Raw genomic sequence first — 24,709 nt, 5'->3', positions numbered from 1 at the left:
CATTTTGTAGTACTGTGTGTGAACTGGACTTCAGATGCAAGAATATCCATCACAAAGATGATTAGTCAGACCTTTTAGGCTTCAGGCACCAAGCTGAATAAAGTGACTACAGAAGCCAGAAAATACACAAGTCCTCATGAAGCTGAAGGCAACTTCTCATATTATAGTTTTATGGGGTCTTTCAAAAATGATCAGAATTGTGATTAATGTAGCATGTAATGTGGGAACAGCTACAGTTCACAAAGTAGAGCCTTGAAATGTGACTCTAATTCAAAGGATCTGGTGGACACACATGTATGTCCCTATAAACAGACATGACATGAAAGAAACGCTTCCTTCCAGCTGTCTTCATGTAGTTGTGGCCTCTCCACTAACTAGAAAATAGTGGAGGAGGTACATCCAAGAGTACAAAATGCTAGTATTTGCATTCATGAAGTGGATTGATATGATATTACACACAGAGGAGAAATGCAACTAATGTAATTGTCTCTGTGACCCTCTACACCAGTGGTTCCCAACATTTATGAGTACGGGACCCCCTTTGTAAGCTCAAAAGATTTCATGACCCCACACAAACACTAATTGTAATTTTAGTCTCTGTTAATTGAAAAAATGATGCATGGCAAAAATCACCAAATATCCCTTTCCATAAAAAGCTCCCTGCAGACAGGGAGGTGTTGCTTTCTTTTCTTAATGTAAGGGTCCAGTCAAATTGGGATCTCCCTCCCCGACAGTCTGAAGATGTACAGTCCTGTCTTCCAACATCAGTGGGTTACAGTGCTGGACTAAGATCCAGGTTCAAATCCTCACCCAGCCATGAAGCCCACTGGGTGACCCTTGGTCAGACACAGTCTCTCAGCCTGAACTATCTCACAGACTTGGTGTAAGGATAAAATGCAAAAGAAGGGGAACCATGTACACCACCTTGAGCAACTTGGAGGAAAGGTGTGATATAAATGCAATAATAATTAAATAAATAAATACATTTCAGCTGCAATACCAGGATCCCAGCCTCAGCCAACCTGCTGAGCTTTTTAAAAATCATCCGTATCAAGAAACAGCAATGTGGTAGTGGTGGGAATGGTAGGTTGTGAAGACAAAAGGGTGGATAGATTGAGAAGAGTTAATGCTTTTAGATCTTGAGACAATAATCAGAACTGATGAGTTAGATAGCATGCACTTGGGAATGAGAGCGGAGCAGAAGATAGATCCACACATGCACACACACAAACACACCTGCCCCTTCTGCAAGCATCTGCAGGTATGCATGCATTTGGGCATGTGGGAGGGGGAACCCTCAACTGCTGCAGCATCTTGGAGAGAGAGGTTGGGGGCAGAATGTAGGTGGAAGAAAGGGGGGATGCTGGCACACACACTTAGCCTCAGAGATGGGGGGCGAGCAGGACCTTTGTCACTGCTCCTTGGCTCTGTCTGGGTCGAAGGCGAAATCTGGGTGGCCTCGCAAATAAGAATAATTTTTAAAAGGAGGTGGCAGCAAAGCAGGAGTCAAGAAAGGCAGGCAGGCTGGCTGCCAGGAAGGAAGGGGGAAAGCAGCCTTTCCTTGCAACCTTGCTTCCTTTTGCTTCATGAAAAGCCCTCTCCTCTCGTTCTGAGTAAGGATGTCATCACCAGCAGCAGAGCAAGGAGACAGGAGTTGGGACAGTAACCCCCTCTTCTTCCTGGTAGCACCTCCCTCAGCCTCCTTTGGCATCTGCCATGTGTGGTATATGCAGATGCCTGCCCTCAGTGCGCCTGAAAGATGCTCTGGTGCTTCAGCAAAGTCCTTCCCTTATTTGGAGCAAGGGGGATGTGTGATCTGCAGCGGCAATGGGGAACAGACTGCATTCAGGGAGTGAAGAGTTTTTAAATATATATATATATATATATAAATAAGTCATTTCTTTACTGTTCACGGCCACCCTCTGGATTACTTCACGGCCCCCAGGTTGGGAACTATTGCTCTACATGGTTAGCAACACAATGCTGGAGCTTTCAAATTCAGAATTATTATCATTCCTACTACTATTACTAGGAAATGCAGCTTATCTGCAGAGAAGCACAACTTGGAAAAGATGTTTGGCTTTCAGTTGGACCAAACTAAGTTAGATCAATACTTGGCTTTCCCATTACTTTATTTTTTTTAAGCGTTCATTTTGGTGTGCATAGTGGACACTTGTGAGTTAATTGGCTTGAGACTGAAGCATAGGAGAAGCGTTTTTTAACCTTCTCTGTGGAACTTTTCTCGATGTAAATAATTCCTCAAGCAACTGCTTGCCCCATTAGTAACCCAAATAACAATAGTACAACTACTGCATTATAATTTAAAAAAAGTTGTAGGACAGCTTTCTTCAATCCGGTGCCTTCCAGATGTTTTAGAAAACAACTCACAGCATCCCCAGCCAGCACAGCAGCTGGAAGATACCGTCCAAAACATCTGAAGGACTCCAGGCTGGGGAAGGGCCTACATAATAATACCTGTGTTTAGAAGAAGCATTTTAGTTTCTTTTAAGGAACCACAAATGAGAGTCAATTCATACAACCTGTGAAGACCCAATAAGCCAATTGTTTTGACCCCAGTTGCAGAGAGCCTATGATGAACTATAAACTGAAATTGCATTAGGCATGCCTCTGAAACCTTCCTCAACTGAAACAAGCAATGGTGTGTCCAACTCTGATTTGGGCAATGGTGACCTTGAGATTCCATGTATCAAAGTTCTCTCTGCCACACACAAAACTTCTCATTCATTGTTTCTCTTGAACTATGAATAGCATATTTATAGCCGTATCTCCTAAAAAGCATTCCTTCATCATATAATATCAGCTCCAGCACATATAATTTCAGTTTTTCAGTTTGGAAGTAGATAGATATTTTGATTTGATTCTTCTCTCTCTCTCTCTCTCTCTCTCTCTCTCTCTCTCTCTCTCTCTCTCTCTCTCTCTTTTTATATAGAAACTATATCTGCCTTCTCTACTCAGTGAATCAGGAAATTGTAACACAAGAACCTAGCTAAACAAGTGTCTAATTCAAACACCATTTTGTAAACAAAGAACTCCTTGAAAATGGTTGCTGGCCTCTGGATCCTTGTGATGGGCCAGGAAAACTGTGTTTGTTTTTTTGATGTTCCTGGAATTCATCTAACCGTCCCAAATACTGTCACATGTAGAAAGACTGTTTGTGGTATAGAATGAAAGAAACTTTCTGTGCTGAAGGAGTCAAGCTATTTCCTGCCAACTAACTATCAAACATAGTTACCAATAGTATTATTCTTCAGAATGGATCTCTAGATAGGGAAGAATGTCCTACTCAATGTATACAAGATTATTGCTAACATCTGCCCTTTGGCAGTCTAAAATATTAGGAGTCATTGGAGTCTTAAGCAAAATGGTTTGACTCATAAACAAACCCATCAGCAGACAGTTCCAGCTTTTGTTTTTTTAGGCAGAACTAAACAAAATTATTTTAAAAGCAACTTTAAAAACTGTTCCCCCAAACCCATTCAACACAATTAGCTTTGGTACTATCCCAACATTTCCACATGGCATCAAATTAACTGCCTCCCAGGTGCATTTTGAGAGGCTCAGTTTATTAATATATATGAAGTCAACTGATACCTCCACATAAAAAATATTTTATGTGTTCCAAAATAGCTTCCTATTCCAGTTCCCCCTTTGAGTTTCTGCAAACCCATATATATTGTGTTATAGTGACCATATAGCAAACACAATTTGTTGCCTTTTAAAAGCTCATGAAAGAAACATAAAGCTTGGGAATCAGAATAATTACCACTTTTGTAAGGACAAGTGTGCTCAACATTTTGTATACTGACATTATTCTGTTTTCCTCATCTGAATCTTGTAGCTTCTTTAAAGAGGCTGGTGGGAACGGGTTAAAGGTCACCCTTGAACTGCCAGCAAATGGGGTGAAAAATTGTGGGCAGTTCCCCTTTGCTTGCATTAAGAGTTCTATTATTTCCCTTTGTGATGGTGATACCTTCTCAGGGAAGACTTGCGTGTAGCCAATTAGTGTTCTGACCTCTTTCTAATTACTTCTTCAGGTGTAACAGCAAGCCAGCTGTTGCAAAAGAGAGAAGAAGCTGCTCAGTCCTGTTCTGTTCACATAATGACATCTGTCACAAATACCGCCAAACTTACAAAAGATGCCTTTTGTTTGTCTCCTTTTGTTCACAGAAGTTGAACGTCTTCTTTCCCTGAAGAAATAAACCTTTTGGTGTGTATGAAAGGGAAAGTGTAATATCCAGATCATTCTTAATGTTGTTTCTTATATGGATACATTAAAAAAACTAATTCAGTTCTAAATGTATGTAAACAAAGTTGCACACTTTATCTAATAACCAGGATAACCTCTCCTACTTAAAGTAGACCCACCAATATTAATGAACCTGTTAGTAATGTCTATTAATTTCAATGGGTATACTCTCAGTAGGACTAGCACTGAGTAACACCCTAAGAATCTGGCTTGCTAGAAACTACTAACATATTCCGTAAGTTTCTGCAGTGGAATTCTGAAGCCAGTTGGATGAACATCTGAAAACTTTTAGAAAGCTCAAGATGAAAGAAAGCATACTACACAGAAGTCAGACTTCAATGCATGATTCAGATTCTGAGCAATGATTTATTATTGCATTTAGGGTGGCCAGATGCAAAAGAGAACAGGGCTCCTGCACCTTTAATCATTGTGTAGAAAAAATAATTTGAACAGGTGTAGCATGAATGACAAGTTACACCTGTTGAAATCTCCTCTTTTAGAGAACTATTAAAGGTACAGGAGCCTTATACTCTTTTGCATCTGGCCACCCTAATTGCATTTTTGTTGCAATAAGGTCAGGTCATACCAATGTGTGATAATCATGTCACTTGCCTGCTCTGTGAAACCTCTCCATTAAAAATACTAGCAGTGTGAAATGGGAGCAGATCATATAGAAGCAACAATTACATTCCAGAGGTAAGAAATCAGCCTAAGAAGCTGCCATTTTTTCAGTTCATACAAGCTCTGAACATCAGAATGATGTAGGGTTGCCAGGTTCAGGGCCTGAGACTGATCCTGTATCTTTAGGAGAAGAGAAAGTTAGCCAAGTGCAGGTGTTCTTGCAACACTGTAACAGGAAAAACCACAAAGTGGAATTCTCCCTTCCCCCTGCACAACTTTTAAAGATACAGAAGACCTCTAGGCTGGGCCTGGCAACCAAGAGGTCTTCCGTATCTTTAAAAGTTGTGCAGGGGGAAGGGAGAATTCCACCTTGTGGTTTTTCCCATTACAGTGTTGCAAGAACACCTGCACTTGGCTGACTTTCTCTTCTCCTAGAGCCTGTCCAAACTGACCCGGATAATCCATGTTTTCCATATTCACTTTGTCATCTGACAGTCCCCACTTTGCCTGTTTGTTCGCTCTTTCCCGATGTAAAAAATACTATTTTTTTGCGCCTGCACACACAGCGGGAAGATCCGTACATTCTTTTCGCTTTTTCCAAGCTCCGCCTGTAACACCACCCCCTATCAGCCAATTGGTCTGCAAAATATGACATATGCTCCTGTCCCCCTTTGCACCGAAGCACAATAACGCGCATGCACTTGAACATAAGAGCGCGAAAGTTTGAATTCCCTGATGCTTTGGTAGTAGTGGCTGTAATGGAGTTCCTTGCCGCTCGCCACTCTGGAGCAGGGCCAACCGGGGGGTGTCTCCAGGTGCCCCTGACCGTCCAGGGGAATTGTGGGCAGTGCAAGGGATCAGTGCTTGTAATCGCCGGGCGAATCCCCTGTAACCCCTGGACTCATTCACTGCAGGGCATTGTGTGGCTCAGCGGCAGGAATGCTGCCCCAGAGGGAAGCAAACAGCCCCCCCCGTGGGTGGCCGCTCTGGGCTCAGGCAGGGAATGCAGGCAAACAGCCCCACACGCTGCTATGTCAATCTGCGCTGAAGCGCCCAGCACAGACTTTGCGGTGTTCCCTCTGATAAAAGAAACATGCAAACCACTTCTATGCCAATAATTCCTGTATTTTTGTTTGCTTGACTGTATGCTTTTCTGCCTTTATGCATATTAAAGTTTCTGGAGATACAGAAGGCTGGCAATTCCACTTATTTCTCCGGAAAAGCAAGTAACAACGTGTCATGTCTAGGAAGGTAGAGCACCAGTCTCTATGGTTCCGGGTGGCCGAGACGCTCTAGCAAACCACTTGTATGTTTATGCCAATAATTCCTGTGTTATTTTTTGCTTGTTTTGCGATATTTCGCAAAACCAACTGTATGTGTACAAGACACAAGGCTGGTTGCCGCTCTCCCACTTGCCATCAATGGCAGAGGGTAAACGCTGAGCTTTTCTACAGTGCAGCGCTCAGCGGCGGCTCCCAGCTCCTCCCCATTCTTGCTCTCGCTCTGCCTGCCTCTCACTCTCCATTGGCGGCGGCATCGGCAGAATCAGGGAACAGCCACCAAGAAAGGCTTCCCAGCAGCTTCCCAACCACTTCAGGCAAAACTTGATGCTCAGTTGCCTTCACTCCACCTCCTTCTCCCTTTCCTTCCTGTGGCCCTTTGCAAAGGGCTAGGCTCTCGCTTTTCTCCGCTGTGTGTGCCTGTGCGTGTCTGTCTGTCTCCGAGCGAGGAGGAAAGAGCAAAGCAAGCTCCCTGCACCAACCAGCCGCACTTGAGTGAGACCAGCCAGGAAAAGGGGGGCTTTACAAACAACCACAATTACAGATCTCACCCAGAGCGGCCGCCCAGTTCGCAGACTGGCTAAAAATTAACGGCTGTTGCTGCTTCTGCGCAAATGTACATTTTTGCATCTGTGCAGTAGAAGTTGCAGAGCCCCCCCCAACACCACACCATAGCTCTGATTGGTTCAGTTTTCCTGGGCTTTCCCCAGACATTTGCGCACATGTGCAAAAGTGGAAATACATGATTGGCTGAGAATGAGGAAAGGGGTATGGGGAACCGCCCAAGAACCGCCCATGAAATGCCCACAGCTCTAAAGTCCGCGGTATTCCATCTGAGCGCCTGAAGGTACAGCGAATGATTCCCAATTTAAAAATGCAAATCGCATTTTTTGCGATAATGCAAATGTGGATTTAACCGTGAGAAAATGAGGAAAAATGGGTGATGTCATATGGACCACCGAAAATTAATGAATACACAAAGCGATCATATTGCACATTATACAGTCGTCTGGATGAGCCCCTAAAGATACAGGATCAGTCTCAGGCCCTGAGCCTGGCAACCCTGGGATGCTGTGTGTTAGTACTAGTACAACAACTAGCATAGGTATTTTCATATTTGTTCCCTGTATAAATAAGAACATGTTCCAGTTCATGAGAACTAAAGTTTTACTCATTATGATATCCCACATCTACTTCATTACAGAACATAACTATACCACTTTAGCAGATATTATCTCCCCAGGAAACTGTAGTTTAGTGAAGGTTCTCTCTAGCAGGGAATTCTCAGAGCTCTCACCAAATTAGTCCCTTGGTACCATTAAACTGGTACAAAACTGTGGTGTAGACTGCGGTGGCTGTTGCCCATCAGGACTGGTAGAGTAGCAGACAGGGAGACCAACAGCAGGTGGCTCCAGAGCCAATGATAGGCAGAGCCAACTAATTCTAGTTTTGTCCAAATCCTCCTCCCTGTTGAGCTCTACAAGAGGCAACTTTGAGACTGAGGTGGAGAAAGCTGACTGCCAATATCAATACCTGGACTGGTTATAAGTAAGAAGGCAGACATGGCAGGTCTAGCTAAGGACAGACTGAGGCTGTTGGGCAGTGCCCCACTTGCCCTAACAGATGAGCCTCCACTGGGTGTAGATATACCCACGGTGCATCGACTCTGGGAAGTCATTCTCCAGGGGCATGATATTGCCTATTATAGATGGGACGATAAGGTGCAGTACAGGTTTCTATTAGATTTTAGCAGGTAGAGGTAGGCCTGTAAGATGCAGGTTTATACATGCTGCCTTGGGCTCCTGCCGGGAGGAAGGGCGGGATATAAATCAATAATAAATAAAAATAAAATATTAGAATTTAACAACCAGAGTAGTAAAGCAAGTTTCTGTTAAGTGTGTGTGTAAGACAGTGTATCAGACGTTTCCTTCAGGTTTAAAGGAGTGTGTGCCAACTAGCTTATTAGAAGGCATATCAGGGTTTTAAAAATTATTATATGAAATAATATTAATATCATGGTTGTTTACACCAAGTGAGTCTACCTAGTTGATCCCTTGCCTCGCCAGCATAAATCCTGATGTTGAATGATACAGGATAGTATATGGGAGTCAAGGACTGTTCAAGCTGAACCCTGCTGCATGCAGAGAAGAATAACCCTGATAAAGGACATGTTTGCATTAGGATTTTACCCTGGCAAATCCAGTACGCCTTCAACCTAGAGCGTAGATGATTAAGATGCAACAAGAAAATCCACCAGCTGGAAGCACCTACGAAAACGGGTTTTAAGAGATTGCAGTGCAGTCTTAACCCCTGCTGTTGTCCTCCCCCCAATGTAATTAAGATAATTATAATTATATAAGTATTGTTAATCTGTTCTACACCAGGATGGGGAAAAATAGGAACTTGATTCTGTCCCACTACAAATGCATAGTGCACCCCTGGACACAGACAGAGGGAGCAAGATGGTTTATGAGCTACATGCTTTCCTGATCGGTAGAGAATGACTAGTAAGTAATGGCTCCACCCCAGCAATTACAGAGCCATGCTGACATCTCCATCAGAAAACAATTTGGTAAGCAAAAGGCCTCAGTTTCCATAACCATTACACTTAACAACAGTTCCTAGGAAGGAGCTGAAAAGCAGGGATGATCCCAGGAGAAGGAAATGTTTGCATATTAAAATGAACGATGAATACAGAGGGTACGGCAACATTAACCTCTGGGTAGCAGGAAGAAACTAGCCTGGTTTTTTTCTGATCTTTTTGTGTAGCTTATGTAAGTTATCATCCTTAGAATAGTGTATTTCTTTTTTATTATCAGTGTTTTCAGATTTTTAATGTCTAATGTATTTGTATGTCTATTTTGTACGTTGCCCAGAGTGGCTGGATAACCAGCCAGATGGGCAACTAATAAATTCAATAAATAAATAAATAAAATAAAATGCCTGAAGGTTGCATCCTCTCATGGGCCACCTTCTGCAGACTTCCTGCAAGTGGTGGATGGGGCAAAATGCAGAAGTGGGTGGAGCAACAGATGGGCCTCTGACCTTTGTACAAGAAGCTACATTCCACCCATTGCAAAATCAAAGGTTTCTACATAGGGCACACTTCTCAGCACTCCTCCTTCATGCAAGCCAGGCAAATAGACATAGTACAAGAACACTTTTCCATATTGTCTGGGGTCTGTTGAAATCAACTCCAGGAAATGTAGTTTTAGACCCTTCGGAGGCCCACTGTGAATTGTTTGCAAGGCACTTTGAGGGTAAAGTTGCTCGCCTCTGTAGCAAACTTGATGCTCCCTCTGCATCTACTGTAGACCCCAATGAGGTGTCCAGTGCAACGTCTGCTGTAACTTCTTGGGAACGGTTTCAGTTGATGCGGCCTGATGACGTGGACAAGGTGCTTGCAATGATGCAGCCAGCAATGTGTCCTCTTGACCCTTGCCCTTCTTGGCTTATTAAAGCTTTCCAAGGGGGTCTGACTGGGTGGATCCAGGGTGTGGTCAACGCATCATTGCGGGAGGGAGTGGTCCTAGCCGCCTTGAAAGAGGCGGTGATCTGACCAATCTTAAAAAACCCACCCTGGACCCATTGGTTTCTGACAACTACCAACCAGTTGCAAATACTCCCTTTTTAGGGAAGGTGATTGAGAGGGTTGTGGCGCAGCAGTTGCAAGTACTCTTGGATGAAACGGATTATCTTGACCCATCCCAGTCTGGGTTCAGGCCTGGTTATGGGACTGAATCGGCCTTGGTCGCCCTGATGGATGATCTTTATCGGGAGAAGGACAGAGGGAGTGCGACCCTGTTATTCTTACTTGATCTCTCAGCAGCTTTTGATACCATTGACCATGGTATCCTTCTGGGCTGACTTGGTGAGATGGGTATTGGAGGCACTGTTTTACAGTGGTTCTGATCCTATCTCCAGGGTTGCTCTCAGAGAATAGCATTGGGTGACTGTCTTTTGGCCCCCTGGCAGTTGTGCTGTGGGGTGCCACAGGGCACCATCTTGTCCCCCACGCTGTTTAACATCTATATAAAGCCCTTGGGAGCAGTCATCTGGAGATCTGGGGTGAGGTATCAGCAGTATGCTGAGGATACCCAGCTCTATTTCTCCATAACATCTGAATCAGGAGAGGCCGTGCAAGCCCTGGACTGCTGCCTGGACTCAGTGGTGGGCTGGATGAGGGCCAATAAACTGAGTCTGAATCCTAGCAAGACAGAGGTGCTGTGGGTTGGTAGTTCCCAAATTCGGATAATTGGCCAGTTGCCTGCTTTGGATGGGGTCGTACTTCCTCTGATAGAGCAGGTCCGTAGCCTGGGGGTGCTCCTGGATCCTTTGTCGCTAGAGGCCCAGCTGACCACCGTGGCTAGGAGTGCCTTTTACCAGCTTCGGCTGGTAAGACAGCTGCAGCCGTTTCTGGACTGGGATAGCCTGACCACTATTGTCCATGCACTGGTAACCTCCAGGTTGGATTACTGTAATGCGCTCTATGTGGGGCTGCTCTTGAAGTTGGTCAGGAAGCTGCAGCTGCAGTGAGACTGCTCACTGGGGCAGGGTATCGCCAACATGTCACCCCGCTGCTGAAAGAATTGCACTGGCTGCCCATTTGCTACTGGTTCTAGTTTTGGTGTACAAAGCCCTATGCAGCTTGGGACCAGGATACCTGAAAGACTGTCTTACTCCTTAAATACCCAGTCGATCACTGCACTCTGCAGGTGAGGGCCTCCTGCAGATACCATCTTATCAGGAGGTTCATTCTGCACAATATAGGAAATGGACCTTTAGTGTGGCAGCACCTACCCTGTGGAATTCCCTCCCCTTAAATATTAGGCAGGCGCCACCTCTGCTACCTTTCCGGCGCCCTTTGAAAACTTTCCTCTTTCAACAAGCCTTTTAATTTGAGACCTATCCCAGTCTGCGTCTGTGTTAGAATTTGCATGTTAATATGTGGTTTTTTTAATAATGTGTTGAACCCTTTTTTAAAATATGTTTTTAAAGCTTTTTAAAAAAAATGTTTTTAATGTTGTTTTGTTTTAATGTATTTTAAGTTCTGTTTTTATGATGTTTTACAGTGTTTTTAGCGTTTCTGTTTGCCGCCCTGAGTTCCTGCTGGGAGGAAGGGCGGGATATAAAAAGGGAAAAAGATGGCGACTGAGGCGGATGCTTAGCAGGGAGCTCCGCGCTTCAACTTAAAAACATCTTTAAAAAAACGTCAATGCCATCAATACCATCATTATCATCTGCCGGTTTGTCTGCCTGTCACTACGGGCTGAATATTGCTGCATACCTGGGGCCGTTGTCGCCGCCGTTACCCGCTGTTGTCGTCCTTGCGGGCTGTGCTGCCTGGGGCTTTGCTGCTGCTTGTGTGCGGGCGTCGTTGCTGGGTTGTGCCGCTGCCGCCGCCTGCCCGCTGCTGCCGCTTGCCCGCCTGCCGCTGTCGTGGTTGTGTTGCTGCCTGGGCGTTGCGGCTCTGTTTCATCGCCGCCGCTGCGGGCCGTGCCATGCTGCCGGGGTGCCGTTGTTGCGGCGGTCGGGCCGCTCTTCGGAGTGCCATCGCAGAGGCTGGGCCGTTGCTTTTCGTCGCGGCCTGTGCTGCTGTTACCGGCGCTTGCCCGCCCGTGTGCCGCTGCGGGCTGTGTCGCTGCCCGGGGCGCTGTCGCTGCGGCTGGTGCTGTCGCCGCCGTTGTTGCGGGCCCGCCCGTGTGCAGGCGTTGTGACCGCCGCCTCTGCCGCTGCGGGCTGTGCTCTCGCCCGGGTCGTCATCGTTGCGGCTTGTGCTGCTGCCGCTGTCGTCGCCCCCGCCACCGCGGGCCGTGTCGCCACTGGAACATCATCGTAGTGGCCGGGCCCATTGCTTTTCCACTGCTGCCGGGGCCTTCGTGCCACTGTTGTTCGGACATTCTTTCGGCTGCTTCTGCCTGCTCCTTGTTGTTGTTTCATCGCTGGATCGTTGCTGCTGGGCTCCGTTGCTTCTGCCTGCTCCCATGTCTTTGTTTCATCGTGGCTTTCTGCCTGCTTGCCGCCACTCCATTCAAGTTCGCTGCTTGGGGTGTGTTTTACCCTTTTGGCTTGCTTACTTGTTTGTTTGTTTATTGGGTCGTGGGCAGATATTTTACAACTTTATTTGCAGATATTATTTATGGACAAAGTTTGATGCGGAGGAGTATTCTTAATACCGGCTGCTAGTGTTGATGTTTGGGTGTATTTTAACTTGTTAGTTAGTTTGTTTGTTTGTGCGTGTGAATGAGATTGTGTGGATGTGTTTGTGTGCGTTTATGTGTATTTTATGTGTTGTTGTGTGAATGTGCCTGTTGTGTTTTAGTATTTTTAAATGTGTGCCTGGGAGAGCATATTTTGCATTTAACGGGGAGGCTTTCGGGGGGCCCAATTAGCGTAGTGACGGGTTATGGGAGGTATAGCGCTAGGAGGAGAACGTGCCAGGTAAGGGGAACTCGCCCCAGACAAGTTGTGTCTGTGCCTTGTTCCGGTTCTCCTCAAGGCCACAGAACTGCTGGTTGTTCTATCAGCCAGCCCTTAGATCTCCAGGAGCTGCTTTTGAATGCCAGGTCGGTATATAATAAAACCTCCCTTGTCCACGACTTAATTGTGGATGAGGGTGCTGACCTGGCATGTCTAACCGAGACCTGGGTGGGTGAGCAGGGAGGAGTTGCTCTCTCTCAGCTTTGTCCACCTGGGTATACGGTGCAGCACTATGGTAGACCTGAGGGTCGGGGAGGCGGGGTCGCTGTGGTCTATAGGAGTACTTTCTCTCTCACGAGGCATCCTGTCCAGATGGCGACTGGTCTAGAGTGCCTCCACCTTGTGCTGGGTCAAGGAGACAGACTGGGAATCCTGTTGGTGTACCGCCCACCTTGCTGCCCAACAGCTTCCCTAGCTGAGCTGACAGAGATAGTCTCGGAGGTATTGCTGAGGTCCCCCAAACTTGTGGTGTTGGGGGACATCAACATTCATGCCGAGACTGTTTTATCTGGGGCGGCTCAGGACTTCATGGCCTCCATGACAACCATGGGGCTGTCTCAATTTGTTACTGGCCCAACGCATGTATCGGGTCACACTCTTGATTTGATCTTCGCCACTGGTCATGGAAATGGTGATCTGGAGGTGGGGTGTTTTTCATCTACTCCATTGTCATGGACAGATCACCACCTGCTGAGTTTTAGACTTACAACGACTCTTTCCCTCTGCAAGGGTGGGGGACCTATTAAGTTGGTCCGCTCTCAGAGGCTTATGGATCCTATTGGTTTTCAGACGGCTCTGGGAGTTTTTCCAGCTGATAGTACTGGCGCTCCTGTCGAGGCCTTGGTCGAACTGTGGAATACAGAGATGGCCCGGGCTATTGACACGATTGCTCCCGCGCGCCCTCTTCGATGCAGAGCTCATACAGCTCCGTGGTATACCCCGGAGCTGAGAGTGATGAAGCAAGAGAGAAGGAGGCTGGAGTGCAGATGGAGACGAACTCCAGACGGATGCAGTTATGCTTTGGTAAGTGCCTCTACTAAGTCGTATATAAAAGCGGTAAGGGCGGCGAAGAAGTTTCACTTCGCTGCCTCTATCAGGACATCTCTCTGCCGCCCTGCAGAGCTTTTTAGGGTTGTACGAGGACTCTTACATTCTGGTCCTCGAGATACTATTGAAACATCTGAAGCTCGCTGTAATGACATCGCAGGGCACTTCCAAAATAAAATTGCATGCATCCCTAGGGACCTAGACTCCGATGTTATGACAGACGAATCCATTGAAGTGTCCAGAACACGGTCTTGTCTTTCATTATTGGATGAGTTTCAGTTGGTGCAGCTTGAGGAAGTGGACAAGGTACTTGGATTGGTGCGGGCGACCACGTCTGCTCTAGATCCTTGTCCATCTTGGCTAGTGAAGGCTAGCAGGACTACTACCACCGGCTGGGCCAAGGAAGTGATAAATGCCTCCTTGAGTGAGGGAGTAGTCCCTAGTAGCCTCAAGGAGGCAGTAGTAAGACCTCTCTTAAAGAAACCTTCCTTAGACCCAGATGACCTGAACAACTATAGACCGGTGGCGAATGTCCCCTTTTTGGGCAAGGTTCTGGAGCGGGTGGTTGCCGGTCAGCTCCAGGTGCTCTTGGATGAGACCGATTATCTGGATCCATTTCAATCCGGTTTTAGGCCTGGTTTTGGCACTGAAACAGCCTTGGTCGCCCTGTATGATGACCTTTGTCGGGAGAGGGACAGAGGGAGTGTGACTCTGCTGATTCTCCTTGATCTCTCAGCGGCGTTTGATACCATCGACCATGGTATCCTTCTGGGGAGACTCGCGGAGTTGGGAGTTGGAGGCACTGCTTGGCAGTGGTTCTGCTCCTACTTGGCGGATCGTCACCAGAAGGTAGTACTTGGGGAACATTGCTCAACTCCTTGGACTCTCCATTGTGGAGTCCCTCAGGGGTCGGTTTTGTCCCCCATGCTTTTTAACATCTACATGCAGCCTCTGGGTGCCGTCATCAGGAGTTTTGGAGTGCGTTGCCACCAGTACGCTGATGACATGCAGCTCTATTTCTCCTTTTCATCTTCTACAGGTGAGTCTGTGGATGTGCTGAATCACTGCCTGACCGCGATAATGGACTGGATGAGAGCTAATAAACTGAGACTCAATCCAGACAAGACTGAGACACTGTTGGTGAATGCCTTCCCTGCCCAGATGGTGGATGCTTACCCTGTTCTAGATGGGGTTACACTCCCCTTGAAGGAACAGGTTCGTAGTCTTGGGGTTCTTTTCGATCCTTCCTTGTCTCTGGAGGCGCAAGTGGCCACGGTGGCAAGGAATGCATTCTTCCACCTTCGGTTGGTAGCCCAGCTACGCCCCTATCTGGACAGGGATGACCTCGCCTCAGTTGTTCATGCTCTGGTAACTTCTAGGTTGGATTACTGTAATGCGCTCTACGTAGGGCTGCCCTTGAAGACAGTTCGGAAGCTTCAGCTAGTGCAAAATGCAGCAGCCAGACTGCTGACGAGGTCCAGCCGGTCAGCGCATATAACACCTGTTCTGGCCCGTTTGCACTGGCTACCTATTTGCTTCCGAGCCAGATTCAAGGTGCTGGTTTTGACCTATAAAGCCTTACACGGCGTGGGACCGCAGTATCTTGTGGAACGCCTCTCCCGCTATGAACCGACCCGGTCACTTCGCTCAGCGTCTAAGGCCCTCCTCCGGGTACCAACCCATCGGGAAGCCCGGAGGACAGTTACTCGATCTAGGGCCTTTTCTGTAGTGGCCCCCGAATTGTGGAATAGCCTCCCCGAAGAAATACGCCTGGCGCCGACGCTTCTATCTTTTCGGCGCCAGGTTAAGACCTGGCTATGCTCCCAGGCATTTTAAAGCGTTTAATGTTACAATTTTAAATCTCTTTGTTTCAGTTTATTTATTGTGATATTTTGTATTCCTGTACTTTTAATCTTTTGTACACCGCCCAGAGAGCTATTCGCTATGGGTGGTTTAAAAATGAAATTAAATAAATAAATAAATAAATAATAAATAATAAATAAATAAATAAATAAAATAAAAATAATTCTCAACCATCTTGGGCCCTGTGATTGGCAAGAGAGGCCCTGTTGGTGGTGCTGCCCAATTGGTGTTGACCAGTCGCAGGGCCTTCTTGGTGGCTGTTCCCCATTGTGGAATGCCTTTCCCGGTGAGATATGTCTGTCTCCATCATGATTAATTTTCAGGAGGAATTTAAAAACATTCCTGTTCACCCAGGCATTTGATGGCAATGAAGCTCAATGGTGAGGATTTTTTTAAAAAAAGTGGTGGTGGGAGATCCTATGGATGCCACTCTGTGTTCTGTGAAGGAAGGGTAGGCTGCAAATGCAATTAACTAAAATTTATTTATTTATTTATTTATTATTTCAATTTATATACCGCCCTTAGTAAAATAGCTCTCAGGGCGGTGAACAAACAAGATAAAATACAATATATCATAATAAAAATACAAAAACATATACAAACAAACAACAAAAAGCACAGCAAAAACAAAATAAATACTACAAAAATTAAAAATACAGATTAAAAGATTAAAAAGATTAAGAAGAGTCCTAAAAGGACTGTATTAACATTCACAAGGCAGGGGTGGTGGAGGATCTGCGGCCCTCCAGATATTGCTGGACTACAGCTTCCATCATCCCTACCTATTGGCCAAGTCTGCTGGGTCTGATGGAGTCAAATACCATCTGGAGGGCTGCAAAGGTTCCCCCGTCCCTGGTATAAAGGAATTGAAGCCCAACAATCCCTAGCCATTTGGGCAGTCATAACACACACTGCTTCTTCTCTTTGTGCCCGTCACAAACAAATCATGCATACCTTGCAAGTCTTTCTTGCAGACTGAAAGACGACAACATCATGCTACTTGATCTAATGCTGAAAGTTCCAGTCAAACAGTTTCTATTCTTTTCTATATGACTGAGCGACACTTTTGGTTCTTATCCCATGCACTAGTATAGGGTTTGGTAATCTCCACCTCAGCGTTACACAGTCTTTTCTTAGGCATCTGGGACTATTTTCTCAGCTAAGGCTAATCAATACTTTGATGGCTGATTTCCCAAGATGCTCTGCAAACACTGACTGCCACCACCACTGAGGAACTATTCACACAAATATCAGATAATTTTGATCAGTGACATTTATACCCTCCAAGGAGCTTGAGGTAGCATTATTTGGGGGATTATTCCATTTTATCCTCACCACAACCCTGTGAAATAGGTTAGGCTGAATGTGGGTGTGAGTGACTAGCCCAAGATCATCATGGATTTTCATGGCTGAATAATGATCAGAATCCAGGTCTCTCTAATCCAAGGAGGCCTTTTCCTCCACCTGGGTTTTTAAACATATTGTGATGGGAGAAATTCAACAAGTGAAGTTCCCCCATTGATGTATCTATACAGAGGGAAAGTATTTTACCTGTGATGCAGTTATTAAAGACAAAGGAGCCCTGCCCATTTTTATTTTTTTTGGGGGGGGAGAGAATGACAATCCTAACTATGGCTCATCCTGTGCTATTACAGTGTTATCAGCTGGTATGATTACATCTTAAACTTACAATACTATTATTATCATTCATAACGTGATAAAGAACACAGTGTCTTTACCAACTACAACCAGCTGTCCGCATATCTGGTACTAGAGAGAAGAGCTTTTCAGTGAGAAAGTGATTTTTCAACTTGTATACGCTGCTATATTTAAAGATGCAAATTTAGACATAATGACTATAATTTAAATAGAAATGCAATACTGATCCCACTGTAGGGGGGAAGATCCTGACCAGGCAACCTGTGTGCTTGCTCAGCCTGTCCTGTTCAGGTGCCAGGTGTTGATGGGCCCCTTCTGCTCTCCCTTTAAACCAGACTTGGACCAGACAACCCTTCAAACAGAAGACTGACCTCTGACACCCAGTGTGGCAAAGAGGTTAGAATATCATAGTAAGACCTGGGAGAGCAGGGTTCAACTGCCCACTTGTACATGAAGCTCACTGGATGACTCTGAGCTAACCACTGCTTCTCAGCCTAACCTACCTCACAGGGTTGTTGTGAGGATAAAAAGAGAGAGGAGAGAACCAAGTATGCCACCTTGAGTTCCTTGGAGGAAAGGTGGGATATAAATGCTAACACTAATGATAATAATGCCCAGGGTAAAGTAGGGCACATGGCCACCCTAGGTTGGCTGAATCTGACAGCCTCTCATATCAGAAATTTAGAACTGTCCCTAATGCAAACTCCAGTTTTCCCACATTGCCACTTTGACCATAGGTATAATGCATAGGTCAGAATGATGTGGAGTTCCACAAAGTTACTCAGCAAAACGCTCTCATGTCCTTTAATCAAATGTTGCATATGCATATGCAATTCTCCTAATAGCCATCCATCCATCTATCCATCCTCTCTGCCCACTTTTCTAGGTTTTTTTTTAAATGGCTTTGTCCTCCTAGCCAGACATAAATTCCCTTCCCTCCTAACAAAAGACACAGAGAATACATCTCTCCAACAGCAGCTTCCACTGCAATTCAGACTCCATCAGAGCAGAGGGTTCTCTCATTTAGCCCTCATCATGTGGCACCAGATCCATCAAGATAAGAAATCCTTAATGGCCACAACCGATTTCCTTTTTCCTCTTTTATTATTTGGTACATTAGGCTCGCCTCCAGCAGAGACAACTATAAATGTATGGCACTGGCTGTGCAACGTGAAAGAGTATTGGCTTCAACTCCCCACATGTCTTTATGGGGATGGGCTCCAGGGATGGAGGAGACTTTTCTTTAATAAGCTCCTCTCACTACATTAAAGATAAAAAGGGAAGGTAAATGCTTATATTCTGACAAAGCATCATTTCCTTCAGGCTCTTGTTTTATTTATTAACTTGCTCCGTCCTTCATGTCGTTTTTCTCTCCTCTTTTTCCAGTATTCATTCCTCCCCCTCACTTTCTCTCTTGCATTTGCTAAATTTGTCCTTGAGTGGCAGAGAAACTTTTTGAGAGAGAGAAATCTATACCGCTGATGTTCCCATCCTGCTCGCCTTCCTCTCTCAAGAAGGGAATATTAAAAGTAATTTGCTCTTCAGTGAAACAGCCCACCCGCTAGTATAATGAATGATAAAAGAATGATAAGAAAAGTTCTTCTCCCTCTCTCATAATACTAGAACTCGTGGACATTCAAAGAAGCTGAATGTTGGAAGATTCAGGACAGACAAAAGGAAGTACTTCTTTACTCAGCGCATAGTTAAACGATGGAATTTGCTCCCACAAGATGCAGTAATGGCCACCAGCTTGGATGGCTTTAAAAGAAGATTAGACAAATTCATGGAGGACAGGGCTATCAATGGCTACTAGCCATGATGGCTGTGCTCTGCCACCCTAGTCAGAGGCAGCATGCTTCTGAAAACCAGTTGCCGGAAGCCTCAGGAGGGGAGAGTGTTCTTGCACTCGGGTCCTGCTTGCGGGCTTCCCCCAGGCACCTGGTTGGCCACTGTGAGAACAGGATGCTGGACTAGATGGGCCACTGGCCTGATCCAGCAGGCTCTTCTTATGTTCTTATGTTCTTATGTTTATGTTCTTAAAATTCACAGAATAATCCTGCTTGCGTTATTAAAGGTTTGCAGCGTATATACAGCATAGATGTAGATCATGAAGACAAATTAAAGCTCCTACTAAATTAGACCTTACATTGTTCTCTAAAGATATGGCAGGCTCCATCAAAGGGCCAGAGTAGATGTATTTGCATGTAATATGCAGGTGCTCTGTGCGCAGTGAGGACAGACCCCATTGAAGCCAATGGGGGATTTCCCTCAAAGCAAATACTAGTTTCAGGAGAGGGATCTTCCTCAGGGCTGCAACACAAGAAGAATAGGTTAAATCCCCACTCCCTGCCTGATGTGATCCAGAGAATTATTAGCCTCCCCCCCACCCCCCCACCCCCCGTTGTTGCTTCTTGCAGAGAACTCGGTCGCACAGCCAATCCAGCTGCATCTTTACCTGCACCGCACCTGATGTGTGGGGCAGGTGCATGTAGTTTTAAGAAAACAGCCTCATGGGCCAAACTGGGAGTGTGCCAGACCAACTTTGGCCCACAGAGTGGAGGTTCCCCACCCCTGCTCCAGATGGTAATGTATGTTGACATCACTTACTTCAAATGTAGTGGGCCAACCCTACTGTGTATGTGGGTCCTCCTGCTCATCATGCTGAGTGGGGCTTCTCCGGCAAAGTCCTGCTCTGATAGCACCGCTGCTACCAAAATAAGTTAGGTACTCATGGGGAAGTAGACTTAGTAGCAAATGTTTTGCAAAGGATCCACATGAAAATGTCTGTATTTGAAAAACCTCAATGACTGTTTTATTACACTGTTTCCTTCAAACATTAAGAAACAGCAGCACGAGATAGACAACTTTAGTTGAAACAATAAAATATCAAAGCTCAAATGGTCTTCTCTTGGTATCCGTACAGATGAAATAGGCCTCTGCAAATCACCATTTAAGACAGGGATGGGGAACCCTAGGACCAGTAGGGTTGCCAGGTTCATGGCCTGAGACTGAACCTGTATCTTTAGGAGAAGAGAAAGTCAGCCAAGTGCAGGTGTTCTTGCAACACTGTAATGGGAAAAACCACAAGGTGGAATTCTCCCTTCCCCCTGCACAACTTTTAAAGATACAGAAGACCTCTTGGAGGCGGGCCTGGCAACCGCCTTGTGTTCTTTCCCATTACAGTGTTGCAAGAACACCTGCACTTGGCTGACTTTCTCTTCTCCTAAAGATACAGGATCAGTCTCAGGCCATGAACCTGGCAACCCTAAGGCACAGTGAGAGGAGAGGCCACAGCCAAAAGTAGGAGGAGCAATCTCTATCTGGCTCTTGGCACTCTCCCAGGGCACACCCCTTACTGGCCCTTCTTTGCACCCTCCAGAGTGTTGGACCAGGGTTTGAATCCTCACACAGCCATGAAGCTCACTGGGTAGGGTTGCCAGGTCAGAAGCATCCCAAAACCTGAGATTTGAGGGGCAGGCCCTAGTGATGTCATGGGGTGGGCCCGAGTGATGTCATGGGGTGGGCCCAAGTGATGTCATTAAGCATGATACATTAAGCATCATTCACAGTTGCTTGGAGCATACAATTAAAAAAAATCTGATTGGAAATTAAGATAGAAATCTTAGCTAAAAGATGGAGCCTGGGTAGGGAACATTTAATCTAGCCTACTTGCTTTCAGCAAGAAGGGTTAAGTGCCTTCAGGCCAGGGCAGTCACCAGAAGGCCACTGCAGAGACAAAGGAACCTATTGTTGTGAAGATGTTAGATGGGAGCTTTGGGGAGTAAAGATGGATGCTCCTGAAGGCTGCAATTCTAAACACACTTACTAAAGGATTAAGCCCCATAGAACTCAACAGGACTGACTTCTAAGTAGATATAGTTTGGACTGTGCTGTTGGTAAACCTTGACTAGGGTTCTTCTGCAAAGACATCCATATCCAAGCAGGGTTGGCAACCCCCTGCCTGGAATACCCTGCCCTTATCTTTTAACGTGGCTGCTCCAAACGTTTTTATAGATTTGACCCTTTACTTCAGAAAGAGGTCTGAAAAATGAGTAAGAGTAAGAAGTATCTTTTAAAATTGTTCTTTTCAATTCACTCTTGAATGAACATCATACCTAGGGCAGATCCACACCATTCATTTAAAGCACATTCAACACCCATTTGAAGCACATGAATCCCACCACAGAATCATGGGAACTGCAGTTTGTTAAGAGTGGTGAGAACTATAACTGTGAGGGGGAAATGACACTTCCCAGAATTCTTTAGGGGAAGTCCTGCGCTTTAAATGCGAGTTGGATGTGCTTTACACATATTGTGTGAATCCACTTAATAAATTTTGCCTGCATGTAAATTGTTTTAATTAATTTTTCAAAATGGAAATGAGCTATAAACTGTAGTGGGTGACCATGGGCTACTCACCATCTCTCAGCCTATCTGCCCCTCAGGATGAATACAATGGAGAACCATGACTACCCCAAGGCATACTTAAAATGTAAAGGAAGTATTGTACAACCATAGTATGAAATCGGATACTTATAGGGACACAGCATGACAAAATTGGGTGGAAGTAACGAGTGGGGTACCACAGGGCTTGCTCCTGGGCCCAGTGCTCTTCAACATTTTTATTTACTACTTGGATGAGGAGGTACAGAGCATGCTTATCAAATTTGCAGATGATACAAAATTGGGGGGCATAACTAATACCGTGGAAGACAGAAAGAAAATTCAAAGGGACCTTGATAGGCTGGAGCATTGGGCTGAAAACAACAGAATGAAATTCAACAGGGATAAATGCAAAGTTCTACACTTAGGAAAAAGAAACCAAATGCACAGTTATAAGATAGGGGATATTTGGCTCAGCAGTACAACATGTGAGAAGGATCTTGGAATTGTCGTTGATCACAAGCTGAATATGAGCCAACAGTGTGATGTGGCTGCAAAAAAGGCATATGCTATATCAGGCTGCATTAACAGAAGTATAGTTTCCAAATCATGTGAAGTATTAGTTCCCCTCTATTCAGCACTGGTTAGGCCTCATCTTGAGTGCTGCGTCCAGTTCTGGTCTCTGCACTTCAAGAAGGATGCAGACAAACTGGAACAGGTTCAGAGGAGGGCAACGAGGATGGTCAGGGGACTCCAAACAAAGCCCTATAAAGAGAGACTGAAGGAACTGGGCATGTTTAGCCTGGAGAAGAGAAGACTGAGGGGAGATATGATAGCACTCTTCAAGTACTTGAAAGGTTGCCACACAGAGGAGGGCCAGGATCTCTTCTCGATGATCCCAGAGTGCAGGACACAGAATAATGGGCTCAAGTTGCAAGAAGCCAGTTAGGAAAAGCTTCCTAACTGTTAGAGCCATATGACAATGGAGCCAATTACTAGAGAGGTAGTGGGTTCTCCAACACTGGAGGCATTCAAGAGTCAGCTGGACAGCCATCTGTCGGGAATGCTTTGATTTGGATTCCTGCATTGAGCAGGGGGTTGGACTTGATGGCCTTATAGGCCCCTTCCAACTCTACTATTCTATGATTCTATGAAAATATTTATATAAGCATGACTATCAAATATGTTTATTATTTATACAACCTGTAAAGATATTTATAGTGCAATCCTATGTTTGTTTACTCAGAAGCAAGTCCCAATGTATTCAATGGGGCTTACTCAACCAGGGAAAACTGTACCCTGAAGTGATAAGGAACTTGTTCTTTTAACAAGTCTTTTAAGTTGAGACCTTATCCCAGTCTGCGTCTGTGTTGGAATTGCTTTTTAATATGTTTTTAAACCTTTTCTTTAAAAAAAAATGCTTTTAAAGCTTTTAAAAATGTTTTGAAAGATGTTTTGTTTTAATATATTTTAAAGTCTGTTTTTATGATTTTTAAAGTGTTTTTAGTGCTTTTGTTTGCCGCCCTGGGCTCCTACTGGGAGGAAGGGTGGGATATAAATCAAATAATAAAAATAAATAAATAAATAAACTTCATTCATTTTTTAAAAAAATCAGTAAGTTTCCTACATAATAAAAACTGTGATAAACCCTGCCTAATTTCTTTAAAAATAGGGTTGGAGGGAGAGAGAAAGATTTACAACACAAACACAAGTCTGCACTATGTTTACTCACAAGTCCCATTAATTTACAGCACAATCCTAACCATGTCTATTCAAAAGTAAGTCTGAATGGAGTTCAGTGGGGTTTACTCCAGGTACATGCTTTACTCCAAGAAATTGCTTTACTCCCAGAAAAGCAGATATTGGATTAAATACTTTCATATTTCATAGCCCAGGGTCTGACTCTTGGACAGAAGAGGGAAAAAAACATTAAGCCATATTACTTACGCAAACTGCAAAAATCTTAAAGCCACCGTTTTCTGATGTTTAGCCTAGGCATGCCTGGATCGACAAGTCACAACTCTGGCTTCATTGGCTACAATTCTGAAAGGGCGGGGTTACAGCCAGAACTTTGAAAAGTTACTTTTTAAACTACAACTCCCATCAGCCCCAGCCAGCATGGCCAGTTATTGGGCTGATGGGAGTTGTAGCTAGAGCAATGAACTGTAAAAAAAAGTTGCGCGGGGGGACGGTTGATGTTTTGGTGTATATCTTGGGAACTAGACCACCTAGAAACTTACTTATTTCTTTAAACTGAAGCTGAGAGTCCGGAGATTAAGGGATGCTAGCCGGAGAGCTGGAGCCCCCCCCCAAAACCAGAGACTCCAGGTGAAAACTGGAGATTATACAACATGGAGGCGTTTCTGGCCGGAGGTGAGAAAGGCAAGGGCGGGTCCGGAGACTCTGGCCGTTTGCCGGAGATCTGGCAACCCTATCACTGGGTGACCTTGGGCCAGTCACAGCCTCAGAGGAAGGCAATGGTAAACCCCCTCTGAATACTGCTTATCATGAAAACCCTATTCATAGGGTCACCATAAGTCAGAATCGACTTGAAGGCAGTCCACTTCCATAAGTGTTTTTGCCTGGCTGGAACGTCTTTGAACCCAATGTCTCTTGTTGGTCTGGATGGGGAGGCATAGAAACTAGCTTACCGTGAAAAGGTAACATTTTAATCAGTTGCTCCTCCCACTCTTGCCTATGGCCCTGCCCGCCACTGACATGTGGCCCTTGTATGGTTGCTCAGAAGGGAATGTGGCCCTCAACCCAAAAAAGATTCCCCATCCCTGATTTAAGAGGACAAGTGAGACTGGGAACAAAATATTACTATTTGGAGTGCTGCTTTTCAGGATTTGAGTCTCTCCAGTCCGTTCCCCTTCCAGGTCGACACTCAGTAGTTCATACCAGCTGTGCATGCTTGGCTCTACTGTAATTGGGCTATTAGTGGGATTCCCCTCTCTTAGAGTTTATTCCCCCTCATTTTTTTTTTGTACTTGGGCAAACATTGGGGCTTATTTTATTTTCTTACATGTGTATCCTGCCTTTGTTCCGCTGCAGAGCGCAAGTCAGTGTGCACACTGTTTCCAGGTGGTCACCCTTCCAGGCTTGGGTT

At 45.3% G+C, this 24,709-nt stretch overlaps 1 long non-coding RNA gene across 1 annotated transcript in view; it reads right to left on the bottom strand.

Moving 5' to 3' along the window:
• Nucleotides 1-23,612, bottom strand: part of LOC133378088 (uncharacterized) — a 42,646-nt gene extending 19,034 nt beyond the window's left edge. Inside the window, exons 1-2 of the long non-coding RNA XR_009760850.1 lie at nt 23,548-23,612; nt 19,825-19,924 (exon numbers count right to left, since the gene is read on the bottom strand). This is a non-coding gene — a long non-coding RNA (uncharacterized LOC133378088). The remainder of the gene's footprint in view (nt 1-19,824; nt 19,925-23,547) is intronic.
• Nucleotides 23,613-24,709: the final 1,097 nt, after the last annotated feature.

The sequence above is a fragment of the Rhineura floridana genome, chromosome 2, assembly GCF_030035675.1.
Source record: "Rhineura floridana isolate rRhiFlo1 chromosome 2, rRhiFlo1.hap2, whole genome shotgun sequence".
Lineage (NCBI taxonomy): Eukaryota > Metazoa > Chordata > Lepidosauria > Squamata > Rhineuridae > Rhineura > Rhineura floridana.
This window is presented reverse-complemented; position numbering and strand designations above follow the sequence as displayed.